Source organism: Oncorhynchus tshawytscha, linkage group LG19, assembly GCF_018296145.1.
Source record: "Oncorhynchus tshawytscha isolate Ot180627B linkage group LG19, Otsh_v2.0, whole genome shotgun sequence".
NCBI lineage: Eukaryota > Metazoa > Chordata > Actinopteri > Salmoniformes > Salmonidae > Oncorhynchus > Oncorhynchus tshawytscha.
This window is the reverse complement of record NC_056447.1, coordinates 47472937-47486950: the sequence shown is the minus strand read 5'-3', so window position 1 is coordinate 47486950 and position 14014 is coordinate 47472937. Positions and strand designations below refer to the sequence as shown.

Here is a 14014-nt window from a genome sequence, read left to right as displayed (position 1 = left end):
AGAGTGTGCAAAGCTCACATCAAGGCAAAGGGTGGCTATTTGAAGAGTCTTAAATATAAAATATATTTTGATTTGTTTAACACTTTTGTTGGTTACTACATGATTCCAAATGTGTTATTTCATAATTTTGATATGTTCACTGCTTTTCTACAATGTAGAAAATATAAAAAAAATAAGAAAAACCCTTGAATGAGTGGGTGTTTTAAAACTTTTGACTGGTAGTGTAGGCTAGTAAAATGTTGAACGTAAATGTAAAATGTTTTCACTCAGTGAGAGACAAAGGCGACGTTGTGAACCAAAAGGTAGACTGAAATATTACTGCTTAACATCCTGCCTTTCCAAAACACACATATATCCATCCACAGGGTTTAGTGACATGATGTGAAGCAAGAGGTAGAAACTAAAGAGAGAATGCTCTTGAAAATACAAAACAACATTTTCTCACTGAACTCCAGAGTCAGAGGACACACATGGAAGTGGTGGTGTAACTAACTGGTAAGTATGTTTTTAACTCCCATGCATGGATGGAGATTCCACTATTCCAGAATTCTTGTGAGCATGGTGACTGTGAATGTATCCAATGGATAGATTCTGCATCCCAAGAGGCACCCTACTCTTTATATAGTGCACTACGCTTGACCGGAGCTCTCAAAAGTAGTGCACTATGTAGGGAATAGGGTGCCATTTGGGACACAAAGAGAATAAGGCTGGTTCAGTCCCTGCTGTATTTGATAGGACCAGACTCTGAAGGAAGTCCCCTTTGAGTCAAGGTAGGCGGACAACAGAGCGTAATATAGTGGGAAGATTATAGGTGGTGAAGGTACTGTCTTCAAAGGTGGTAGTTGGAAAATAAATGATCAGCTAGGAGGCCCTGAGTGCAGGACTTTAACTGCATGCTTCTCTACTAGGACTACAACATGCTCCGTAAAAAAAGAAATAAACACCACACATGGGATGTGGCTCCTGGGCTTATCATCATCAGCATCATCAGCATCATCTTCGTCCTCTTCATCATCGCTACCACCAGTCTCTGTGGCTAAAAAAAGGAGAGCCAGGGAGCATCTGGAGTACAAATCAGAGAGAAATAAAAATGTGTCCACGAGTATGAATCCTCCTCGTCATCCTCAACTTTTGTAAACATTTAGAAAGAGACTTGGTGAAAGAGAAGTGAACTTGAGAGGAAGAGCAGGACGTAGAAATAACAGATCAGAAATGCGCTTCTGAAAGGTTCTCCACAGATTGGATGCTGCTCCTGGCTCGTCAATTACAGTGACTCACCCACCTCCTGGGTCAGACCAGTAAACTGCGTCCTCTGACCTCTAACTTCTGACCTCTCAGTGGAAGTCCTTCCTGAGGGATGATGGCGGTCTGTCCTCTCCACAGAAAGGGCTGACCAATGCCACGGATGATGGAATCCCAGAGTCCACAAAGGTGCAACATGAGCGTGGAAACGACTCCAGTGAGGAAGAAGAAGAAGCAAAAGAGGAAGAGGTCGGGGGGGGCGTCTTACCCTTCAGATTCGGCTGACCCGTCGGGTGAAGAGGGGGTGCAAGGCGGGGGTGGGGGTGTAGGCAGGGGGACAGGGGCCTGGTTTGATGCCCCTGGTCCTCATGTAGGAGAGGAACTGGTCAGGGATCTCAGCCAGGACCTCTTTGGCCAAACGGGCCATACTGAGAATGTGGTTCCCCCTGCGGTCGATGTAGTCACGGAACGGAACAAACTGGATGGAGAGAAGGGGGGAGGAAGAGAGAAGGAACGGAGAAGAGGGGAGAAAGAGAAGTAGTGAGGAGACAGTAAGAGAAAGAGTACAGTGGTTCCATTAGAAAATAATAATGGTAGAGAAGTGGTGTAGAGGAGGAGAAAGACAGAATACATGTGAAGTTATGGGGAGAAAGACAGAATACATGTGAAGTTATGGGGAGAAAGACAGAATACATGTGAAGATATGGGGAGAAAGACAGAATACATGTGAAGTTATGGGGAGAAAGACAGAATACATGTGAAGATATGGGGAGAAAGACAGAATACATGTGAAGATATGGGGAGAAAGACAGAATACATGTGAAGTTATGGGGAGAAAGACAGAATACATGTGAAGATATGGGGAGAAAGACAGAATACATGTGAAGATATGGGGAGAAAGACAGAATACATGTGAAGTTATGGGGAGAAAGACAGAATACATGTGAAGATATGGGGAGAAAGACAGAATACATGTGAAGATATGGGGAGAAAGACAGAATACATGTGAAGATATGGGGAGAAAGACAGAATACATGTGAAGATATGGGGAGAAAGACAGAATACATGTGAAGATATGGGGAGAAAGACAGAATACATGTGAAGATATGGGGAGAAAGACAGTGGATTAGAACGAGGGGGGAATGAAAGACGCAGAGAGAGAGAGAGAAGCCATTCACATAGGCCATTTTCATACAGTACACATACATGATATACACATTCTATAGAATGTCAGCCTATTTCCAGAGACAATGAAACTGCGTGTATGAGAAAGCTCCATAATACCTGAACAATATCTCTCTCTGCGAACCTCCCTTGAGATGAAATCCTCTCTTCATCTCCATCAAGCTCAATCATTTCTGAGAAGGAGAGAGAGAGAGAGAGAGAGAGAAGCACATCAGTCATCCATGCCATGTCAGAACAAAGCCCACATCAATATGGCAACATCATCAGTGCCACAGAGCATGACACATCGTTGACTACACATGCTGCACTGTCGTCCGTGTGCATTAACTACACACGCTACATTACCACAGAGAGCCAGTGAGCATGCTACACGAGATGACACTGTTTCATTGCCTGCCATGCAATGTTGTTTGAGTACCGTAAATGTGTGTGTAGAGCCGTTAAATCCTTGGTTGTAAGTTACTGCACAGTACTGGGTGAGTGATGAACCAGCCTGGTCTTAGAGCAAAACCATTTAGCATGACATGTTACTTTACGTTAGGTTACATTACTTTGACAAGACATAACATAGTAAACATACACTACCGTTCTAAAGTTTGGGGTAACTTAGAAATGTCCTTTTTTTTGTCCATTAAAATAACATTACATTGACCAGAGATACAGTGTAGACATTGTTAAAGCTGTAAATGACTATTGTAGCTGGAAACGGCAATTTTTTTAATGGAATATCTACATAGGCGTACAGAGGCCCATTATCAGCAACCATCACTCCTGTGTTCCAATGGCACGTTCTGTTAGCTAATCCAAGTTGATCATTTTAAAAGGCTAATTGATCATTAGAAAACCATTTTGCAATTATGTTAGCACAGCTGAAAACTGTTGTGTTAATTAAATAAGCAATAAAACTGTCCTTCTTTAGACTAGTTGAGTATCTGGAGTATCAGCATTTGTGGGTTTGATTACAGGCTCAAAATGGCCAGAAACAAAGAACTTTCTTCTGAACCTCATCAGTCTATTCTTGTTCTGAGAAATGAAGGCTATTCCATGCGAGAAATTGCCAAGAAACTGAAGATCTCGTACAACGCTGTGTACTACTCCCTTCACAGAACAGCGCAAACTGGCCCTAACCAGTATAGAAATATGATTGGGTGGCCCCGGTGCACAACTGAGCAGAGGACAAGTACATTAGAGTGTCTAGTTTGAGAAACAGACACCTGGAAGTCGAATGTAATATATCATACTAAACGGGTAAAATGCGATCAAGACGTAGGATACTATACACCCTACAATTTGTATTATATTGTATGACCACTATTACATTGGTAGGCCAATCTAATGTAACCTAGCGTAAACGAACATATTAAACTAAATGGGGTGGCATGGATTTGAGTAAAATATCATACGTTTTGCTCTGAGACCAGGTTGCAGCCCAGCCGGGTGTGGTGGGATATGTCCAGCACAGCAGGTTGGTGGCACCTTAATTGGGGAGAACGGGCTTGTGGTAATGACTGGAGTGGAATAGGTGGAATGGTATCAAATACATCAAACACATGATTTCCAGATGTTCGATGCCATTCCATTTGCTCCGTTTCAGCCATTATTATGAGCCGTTCTCCCCTCACCAGCCTCCACTGATGCACAGATCCAGGATCTTAATTTTAGCCTGTTTGCTAAAGCAGGAAAATAATCCTGCAGCATCAACGTTTTTTTTTTTGTAGGCATTGATACATTTTGTGTAAGGGAAAATCAAGTTTGAAATTTCCAAATCGAAAATACGAAGCTTCAGAAGCCTTTTTAAACCTCAAATACACTACAAGTTTTAAATGTCCTTCATTGCAGGAAGGTTCTCTTGCAACAGGGTGATCAAATTAAGATCCTACATCTGTATAAGGGAAAGCAACCATGTGTAGTGGAACAGGGAGGGACATCATGCTACTGTGCACATTGACTTTGTAAGCGTGATAATCTTAAAGGACCGTTGACTTTAAAAGGCTAATTGCTCATAAAGAATGATTGTGTTTATCGTGGAGCTGGAGTGTTTTATGAATTGTAAACACTTATTTCCTATGATAAGAGATGAAAGGCGAGGACTTGGTCTGTTACTACAAAAAGGTGAAGGGAAATGATGACACATTTCTGTAGAACGTTGGGTCAAATGAGCATTGACATTTAGAAAGATAAACAATGTGGGGGATGGGAAGCAAATGAGAGAGAGATATGAAAGAGTGAGATGGAAAGGAAAAGAGAGGGAAGCCGGGTGAGGGGCGCGATAGGGAGAGGGAGGGGTAAGAAAGAAGGATAGAAAAAGGTGAGTAGCAGAAGAGAGGGAGAACCGGGTGAGGGGCAAATAATGGATTTAACGCAGGGAAGAGATTAGAAACACAAATGCGTGCACATACACACACAGGTGCACACAAACGGGTGCACACACACACATACATGCACACACAAGGGTGCACACACACACATTCCATTATTCCTTTTGTACCATTAAATTCCGCCGGTCCAACCCCGACAATTATAATTGACATGGGCAGAGTAGCCGCCTTTGGAGGTGGGGGGAGAGAGAGAAACAAATAAAGAGTAGAGAGGTGTCAACAAAAAAAGAGAGCTTGAGAAAACAAGTTCCTTTCAATGCCAACGTCAATAACCTTCGTTATCTAAAACGCCACAGGAGAAATACCCCCAGTTATTGACAATACTGTAAATACTGTACAAGTTCTCCTTCTCAGAGAAAAATGGTAGAAACTGCCTGTCACAAAGTGGTCAATGTTTTCCAATTCTGCTCCTTTATGTGGTTTGGCTGCCACATTTTGCCAAGCCTTTGTAGGATTGTCACCTCTGTCATTTCATGCATGTACAACTTGCGTTTAAACCCCAGCCAGTCTGACATCTTATAAATGAACCTTATTTCCATCTCCTCCCATAGCGGACACCTATTGCATTGCAATTTTGAGTGGATAGCCATTTGCCAAAGGTTTGTGAGAAAGAATGATTGATTAACACATCACTATGTTTCATAATTTTGTATTGCCATTTAGGTGAACATTAAATTGGCAGAAATATGAGGAACATCTATTTCTGGGGTTGCTTGAAACTCATAGTTCTCATATCGTACCCCACAATCACATTACAGTACGTAGGGAAAATTGTTTAACGAAAAGCAGCGATTTCTATTTCCATGTAACACAATTTTTGAGTCAGGGCATTCCAAACAGCATTACTTCAACATAGACAGACGGACATTAAACACTATCAACATTGGTCCACCCACGAAGAATGACTGAGTAAGTGGTACCGTAAGTGGTGGTGGAGTTGAATGTTGAAGGTCTTCTTCTTAATTTGAAAAGCAACTACAGTGAGGGAAAAAGTATTTGATCCCCTGTTGATTTTGTACGTTTGCCAACTGACAAAGATATGGTCAGTCTATAATTTTAATGGTAGGTTTATTTGAACAGTGAGAGACAGAATGACAACAACAAAATCCAGAAAAACCCATGTCAAAAATATTATAAATTGATTTGCATTTTAATGAGGGAAATAAGTATTTGACCCCCTCTCAATCAGAAAGATTTCTGGCTCCCAGGTGTCTTTTATACAGGTAACGAGCTGAGATTAGGAGCACAAGGGAGTGCTCCTAATCTCTGTTTGTTACCTGTATAGAAGACACCTGTCCACAGAAGCAATCAATCAATCAGATTCCAAACTCTCCACCATGGCCAAGACCAAAGAGCTCTCCAAGGATGTCAGGGACAATATTGTAGACCTACACAAGGCTGGAATGGGCTACAAGACCATCGCCAAGCAGCTTGGTGAGAAGGTGACAACAGTTGGTGCGATTATTTGCAAATGGAAGAAACACAAAAGAACTCTCAATCTCCCTCGGCCTGGGGCTCCATACAAGATCTCACCTCGTGGAGTTGCAATGATCATGAGAACGGTGAGGAATCAGCCCAGAACTATACGGGAGGATCTTGTCAATGATCTCAAGGCAGCTGGGACCATAGTCACCAAGAAAACAATTGGTAACACACTACGCCGTGAAGGACTGAAATCCTGCAGCGCCCGCAAGGTCCCCCTGCTCAAGAAAGCACATATACATGCCCGTCTGAAGTTTGCCAATGTCTATCTAAATGATTCAGAGGACAACTGGGTGAAAGTGTTGTGGTCAGATGAGACCAAAATGGAGCTCTTTGGTATCAACTCAACTCGCCGTGTTTGGAGGAGGAGGAATGCTGCCTATGACCCCAAGATCACCATCCCCACCGTCAAACATGGAGGTGGAAACATTATGGTTTGGGACTGTTTTTCTGCTAAGGGGACAGGACAACTTCATCGCATGAAATGGACGATGGATGGGGCCATGTACCGTCAAATCTTGGGTGAGATCCTCCTTCCCTCAGCCAGGGCATTGAAAATTGGTCGTGGATGGGTATTCCAGCATGACAATGAACCAAAACACACGGCCAAGGCAACAAAGGAGTGGCTCAAGAAGAAGCAGATTAAGGTCCTGGAGTGGCCTAGCCAGTCACCAGACCTTAATCCCATAGAAAATCTGTGTTGGGAGCTGAAGGTTCGAGTTGCCAAACTTCAGCCTCGAAACCTTAATGACTTGGAGAAGATCTGCAAAAAGGAGTGGGACAAAATCCTTCCTGAGATGTGTGCAAACCTGGTGGCCAACTACAAGGAACGTCTGACCTCTGTGATTGCCAACAAGGGTTTTGCCACCAAGTACTAAGTCATGTTTTGCAGAGGAGTCAAATACTTACTTCCCTCATTAAAATGCAAATCAATTTATAAAATTTTTGACATGCGTTTTCCTGGATGTTGTTGTTGTTACTCTGTCTCTCACTGTTCAAATAAACCTACCATTAAAATTATAGACTGACCATTTCTTTGTCAGTGGGCAAACGTGAAAAATCAGCAGGGGATCAAATACTTTTTCCCCTCACTGTAAATCCAGACCCGCCACTTGGTTTGCTATATAACTGGGGGATGGGGCTGGATAAATGTAACCACTCTAACTCATGAAGATGTGTAGGCTATAGCATACATTTTACATGTATAAAAATGGCTGACAAAATGTTGTAAGAGTGGGCCTTTAATTAATAGTAAGTTTGAGATGTCTTACATTTACGATAGACTCTTTGGTCTGAGCCATGTCGGTGATGACGCCGTCCGAGATGATAAGGAGGATGAAGTACTGGGAGCCGTCTTTCACTGATTGTGCATACCTGGAGGGGGGGCGGAGAGCGAGAGAGGGGAGGGGAGGGGAGGGGAGGGGAGGGGGGCGGAGAGCGAGAGAGGGGAGGGGGCGGAGAGCGAGAGAGAGGGGAGGGGAGGGGAGGGGCGGAGAGCGAGAGAGAGAGGGGAGGGGGCGGAGAGCGAGAGAGGGGAGGGGAGGGGAGGGGCGGAGAGCGAGAGAGGGGAGGGGGGCGGAGAGCGAGAGAGGGGAGGGGAGGGGAGGGGAGGGGGGGGGGGGAGGGAGAGGGGGAGGGGAGGGGAGGGGAGGGGGGGGGGGGGGGGAGGGCGGAGAGGGGAGGGGGGGGGCGGAGAGCGAGAGAGGGGAGGGGAGGGGAGGGGAGGGGAGGGGGGGGGGAGGGGAGGGGGGAGGGGAGGGGGGGGCGGAGAGCGAGAGAGGGAGGGGAGGGGAGGGGAGGGGAGAGAGGAGAAACAGAGAGGTTGGCGGAGAGCGAGAGAGGGGAGGGGGCGGAGAGCGAGAGAGGGGGGCGGAGAGCGAGAGAGGGGAGGGGAGGGGAGGGGAGGGGAGGGGAGGGAGAAACAGAAACAGAGAGGTTGGTGGGAGGAGAGCAGGGAGGAGAGCAATATGAGTTGCAGCGTGTAATCAATAATACTGTAATCAATAATACTGTAATCAATAATACTGCAAGTCTCTCTGGATTAGAGCGTTCCCTAAATGACTACAATGTCAAATGTCATAAATCAATTAATTAAATGTTTCTATGAAGCAGGGGTTGGACCCGATTCAGGGAACAGAACCGAAAACCGAATAAAATATACTGTTCTAGAATAGAAGCATTATTTTAAAAGCATGAGAACCGGGTAATCACGTTATTTTACAGTCCAGCATTTGTTTCAGTCCCACAAAAAATGCAACAAAGCGCCTATGCAAAGCCCTCACTCTGTCACTCAGAAACTTATTCCAGTGTCTGCCTGCCAGCTGGAAATCTTTGCCTGTGTGTGTGTGTGTGTGTGTGTGTGTGTGTGTGTGTGTGTGTTGTGTGTGTGTGTAGGCAATCTACCCCTCCCCCTTCTCATGTCCCTCCCCCTCTGGAGCAAGGGCTACTGTAGCCTACTGACGTTACAAGCGTGATTCAGAAATTAGAGAGTGATTTTTTATTACAGAAGAATGGATTAAGTTTTTCCAATGCTAGTTAAGGATACTATAGTTATCATTACTCACATTGGATTTATTAACCACAAAAAAGAAGGCATGTTTTTAATTGTGTGCCGCTCTGCACACACAAGCTCGTTAGCTAGCTAGCTTTTGTCCAACATTAAGCAAACTGAAAGGAACCAAAAAAATACTGGTTCTGTTCAGAACAAAATGATTGGAAAACAATTTAGGTTCCAACCCCTGCTATGAAGCATATTTTGTGTTAGCCTATGACCACTCTTTTACTAATCTGTCTATTCTCTTGCATGGACCTCTAGTCAAATCAAATCAAATTTTATTGGTCACATACACATGGTTAGCAGATGTTAATGCGAGTGTAGTGAAATGCTTGTGCTTCTAGTTCCGACTGTGCAGTAATATCTAACAAGTAATCTAACAATTTCACAACAACTACCTTATACACACACAAGTGTAAAGGAATGAATAAGAATATGTACATATAAATATATGGATGAGCGATGGCCGAACGGCATAGGCAAGATGCAGTAAATGGTATAGAGTACAGTATATACATATGAGATGAGTAATGTAGGGTATGTAAACATTATATACAGTGGCATTGTTTAAAGTGACTAGTGATACATTTATTACATCCAATTTTTAATTATTAAAGTGGCTAGAGATTTGAGTCAGTATGTTGGCAGCAGCCACTCAATGTTAGTGATGGTTTGTTCATTGGTTTGGCTGATGGTTGAGACCCAAATCTGGCCCATACATGGACTGTAAACCTGGGGGGTACACACCATCTGAGTGGCAAATAAATACAGCCACACGTGCGAGTATGATGATCTCGTTGGTCACTAGAGACTCTTATTTGGGTGAAAATGGTTTCCCTCAGTGTGTTTTGGTATCACTGAGAATAAATGAGCTATGAACGGCAAGGCTATTCTTAGGCCACGTGGGCGGTCTGACCACACCGGGAAATAGATGGGAGTTGAGGAGCGAAGAGGGATGGGGGAGATAGCTTGTTACAGTCAATCTTATGTGTGTTTATAGATGATTGGGTAAGATTTCCCAATAGTGAATATCAAGTAGAGCATGTATGGCACGGGGACACTGCACACTACGGAGAGACAGCGAGGCACTGAGTACAATTCTCTTCTGCTCGGATAAAATTAACATTATTCACGATGTCTCCCATAGTGTCTGTCCACTGGTCGATCGTGCAAAGCCTTATTTGTTTTCAACAACCACCAACCATTCTATCTGCATGCAACGTTGAATGAATACTTTTGAAGGACAATATTGAATAACTTTGGATGCAGAGGAGGAGAAGACCTCTGTCCTCTTGCTTGCGTTTGCAGTTTATTTTATTGCTGCAATAAGTAAGGGATTACATTGGAAGCTGGATGTTTTATCCTCGTCTTGTGTGTGTCCCTTTTTTCATAACATTTTTTTCTTCTCATATAAAGACTCCGGTGTGATGTTGTAATCTAATCTGAACTGGGTTCTCGCATCTATTTGTGTGATGGTGAGGAGATGTGACATTAAGAGTGCGTCCTAAACTGCACCATATTCCCTATATAGTGCACTCATTTGGTCCAGAGCCTATGGGACCAATTAGGACGCACACTTAAAGCTGATATCCAATAAAGGGAGAAACAGCGCCACTGTTCGACCCCCCCCCAGCGCCCTTGTTATTGTTTCGGTTGTGTTGATGAAATGGAGGAGAGGAGCATGCAATGATGTCCGATGAAAAAAAAGTAAAGTGAAACAGTAACTTCTTTGTTGTGACATCATAAACCGACGTGGTAGTTTCACCAATCATAGCTTGAGCTGCTGCTTTCATGTGTGGTTATTTACTGGTCTGTGAGTGGGTGTGAAAAGAATGTTCCTTTCTGATCACCGTCTGACAGGCAGACCTATGTTGACCTTTGATCTCCACGGTGTGCTCAGCGGTTGCACACAAAGCACAAACGATTTTCTCAAACTGAGAAGACAAGACGTGTGTTTGTGCATGTGTGCATTCCTGCGTGCGTGGGTGTTTGTCCGTGCGTAGGTGTGCATGTGTCCGTGTGTGTTCATGCCACCACAGTTAGTATTGATTTCAGTGGGACGGCTGAGCTATTACAGCATTTCTTTTAATCTGGTTTTTCCCTGAGGAGTCACAGGTCACTGTGGAACACACTGGGGCTATCTATTGATCATAGCAGGTTATTGTACCACACTGAAGGACCACAGTAGGAGTTCAATGGAATCGCACTGGGAATGCTCTTTGTACATGGTGGTTAGTTCTGGTGTGAGTGTGTGTATGACCTACAGTACCTGGCCACGTGGTTGATAACAGGGGAGAAGTGTGTGGGTCCGTAGAGGCGGACAGACTTGAGGCTCTGGTAGTAAGCCTCCATCACTCCCTCGATCCCACTGCAGTATGGGTTCTGAGGGTTCCCGTTCTATACAGGAACACACAGAACAAACATCAGGAACATGAGCGAGACAACATAGAAATCTCCCTCTCTCCCTCTTTCTATGCAGTCCATTCTTAAAAGACTGACTCAGTAAATCCTTAATGCCTAGATGAATGCATATGGGGCCTATCGTGGTCTCAGGCTGGGCCCCTCTGGGGAGACTGTTCCCCAACTGAGCAGCTGGAATGACTGCCAGACCCTAAGGCGGCAAGGGCACAGTATCTGGATAGGAAGGGTTAGAACAGGAACTACTAGTGAACTACATATGACCAGAGCCTAAGGGGTAATTTGTCAGTTCTTTCTCCACCAGCCTCCACTGGTCCAGAACCAGGACTGACGAGAGAGTGGCAGGTAAGAAGGAGGAGGGATAGATGGATGTAAGGATGGATGGAGGTGTCTCCTGTCTCCTCACCAGAGCGAACTCGTGCGAGACGCGTCCGTCCGGGGGAAGCTTGGCTCCGAAGCCCAGAGCAGGGAACATCTTGTCACTGTCGTAGTCCTGGATGATCTCCCCCACGGCCCTGAGAGCCATGGCGTAGGCATTCAACTGGTACGGACTCATGTAGTGGAGGGAGGTGGGCTGAGACGGGTTGCCTGGACACAAACCCAACACAGTAGAACTGAGGTCCACACTATTGTGTAGTTGGAAAGAGGGGATGCTGTTCATACATTGCACACTATTAAGCAGCTTTCTACCATTGAGAATTGTCTTGAAAAAAAGCCTTGTAGCTGTAATGCTGGTGGTACAAGTTGTTCCTTCTTACCCTTTTCTGACACCACCATTCAAAACACATGGACATTACCTTACTGCCACACAGGCACAGGGTTCTCAAGGGCTGACAAGAACTAAAAACAGATTTGAACACACTCACCATTTGATGCTGTGAAATCAATTGCCACCGTGAAATTAATCTGAGTTCTGCAAGACAAAATCAAACAGTAAAGATATTGAAGCGTCAGTCATACTACATTCAATTACATCATGATTCAAAGTGATCCAACTAACTCAATTCATTGACAAGGGGTTATGAGTTATCAGTAACTGCTGTCACCTGCAAAATGAACATAGGCCTACGAGCTGATTAGTAATCCACTTAACTAGGAGTTTGTTCCTACCTTCAATTACCACTAGGGATGTAAGTGAGCTTAGCGCTAGATCAAGAGGTTACCATGGAAATTGTTTCAGTTAAATTAGTATAACCTATTGCAGTAATACATTATGTACTTTACAGTAGCTGCTTGGAAATAAAAATGTGCAGGTTGCATGGGGTACACAGTCAAAATGAACAATACAACATGGAAAGCTAGTACTAAACGTTTTAACACAGATCTAGGGACTAGCAATGGAAATTAGGTGTAGGCTAAAGAGTGATGGTGCAATGCATCTGACTGTTGTGTATTCAATGTGTCCCTGTTCAAATTGAACTTTAATTCAATGCGTCCCTATTCAAATAAAACTTTTATTCATTGCATCCCTATTCAAATTAAACTTTTATTCAATGTGTCCCTATTCAAATGAGACTTTAATTCAATGTGTCCCTATTCAAATGAGACTTTAATTAAAAACCAAACTTTGTAACGTACCCCCCTTTGATGTAGTCCAGGAAGGTGAGCTCCATGTCCACCAGGCAGGACAGCAGGGTTACCTGGCAACATGTTCGGAGGTTAAAGGGATACTTTTTGAAGTTTTAGCTTATTTCCGACTTTATAATAAGCCTAAAACTTTATAAAAGTGAACTATCCCTTTAAAACACATTGGGATTTCAGTGGAACTACAGTATTACCACACCTATTTCAACAGTACATAGAGTACACAATAGAGTACACCATAGAGTACACCTATTTCAACAATAAATAGAGTACACCATAGAGTACAGCTATTTCAACAGTACATAGAGTACACAATAGAGCACACCTAGTTCAACAGTACATAGAGTACACAATAGAGTACACAATAGAGTACACCATAGAGTACACCTATTTAAACAATACATAGAGTACACAATAGAATACACCATAGAGTACACAATAGAGTACACCTATTTAAACAATACATAGAGTACACAATAGAATACACCATAGAGTACACAATAGAGTACACCTATTTCAACAGTACATAGAGTACACAATAGAGTACACAATAGAGTACACCATAGAGTACACCTATTTAAACAATACATAGAGTACACAATAGAATACACCATAGAGTACACAATAGAGTACACCTATTTCAACAGTACATAGAGTACACAATAGAATACACCATAGAGTACACAATAGAGTACACCTATTTCAACAGTACATAGAGTACACAATAGAATACACCATAGAGTACACAATAGAATACACCATAGAGTACACAATAGAGTACACCATAGAGTACACCTATTTCAACAGTACATAGAGTACACAATAGAATACACCATAGAGTACACAATAGAGTACACCTATTTCAACAGTACATAGAGTACACAATAGAATACACCATAGAGTACACAATAGAGTACACCATAGAGTACACCTATTTCAACAGTACATAGAGTACACAATAGAATACACCATAGAGTACACAATAGAGTACACCTATTTCAACAGTACATAGAGTACACAATAGAATACACCATAGAGTACACAATAGAGTACACAATAGAGTACACCTATTTAAACAATACATAGAGTACACAATAGAATACACCATAGAGTACACAATAGAGTACACCTATTTAAACAATACATAGAGTACACAATAGAATACACCATA

General features: G+C 43.2%; 1 pseudogene; it reads right to left on the bottom strand.

Moving 5' to 3' along the window:
• Nucleotides 1-471: 471 nt before the first annotated feature.
• Nucleotides 472-14014, bottom strand: part of LOC112219025 — a 76967-nt pseudogene continuing 63424 nt past the window's right edge.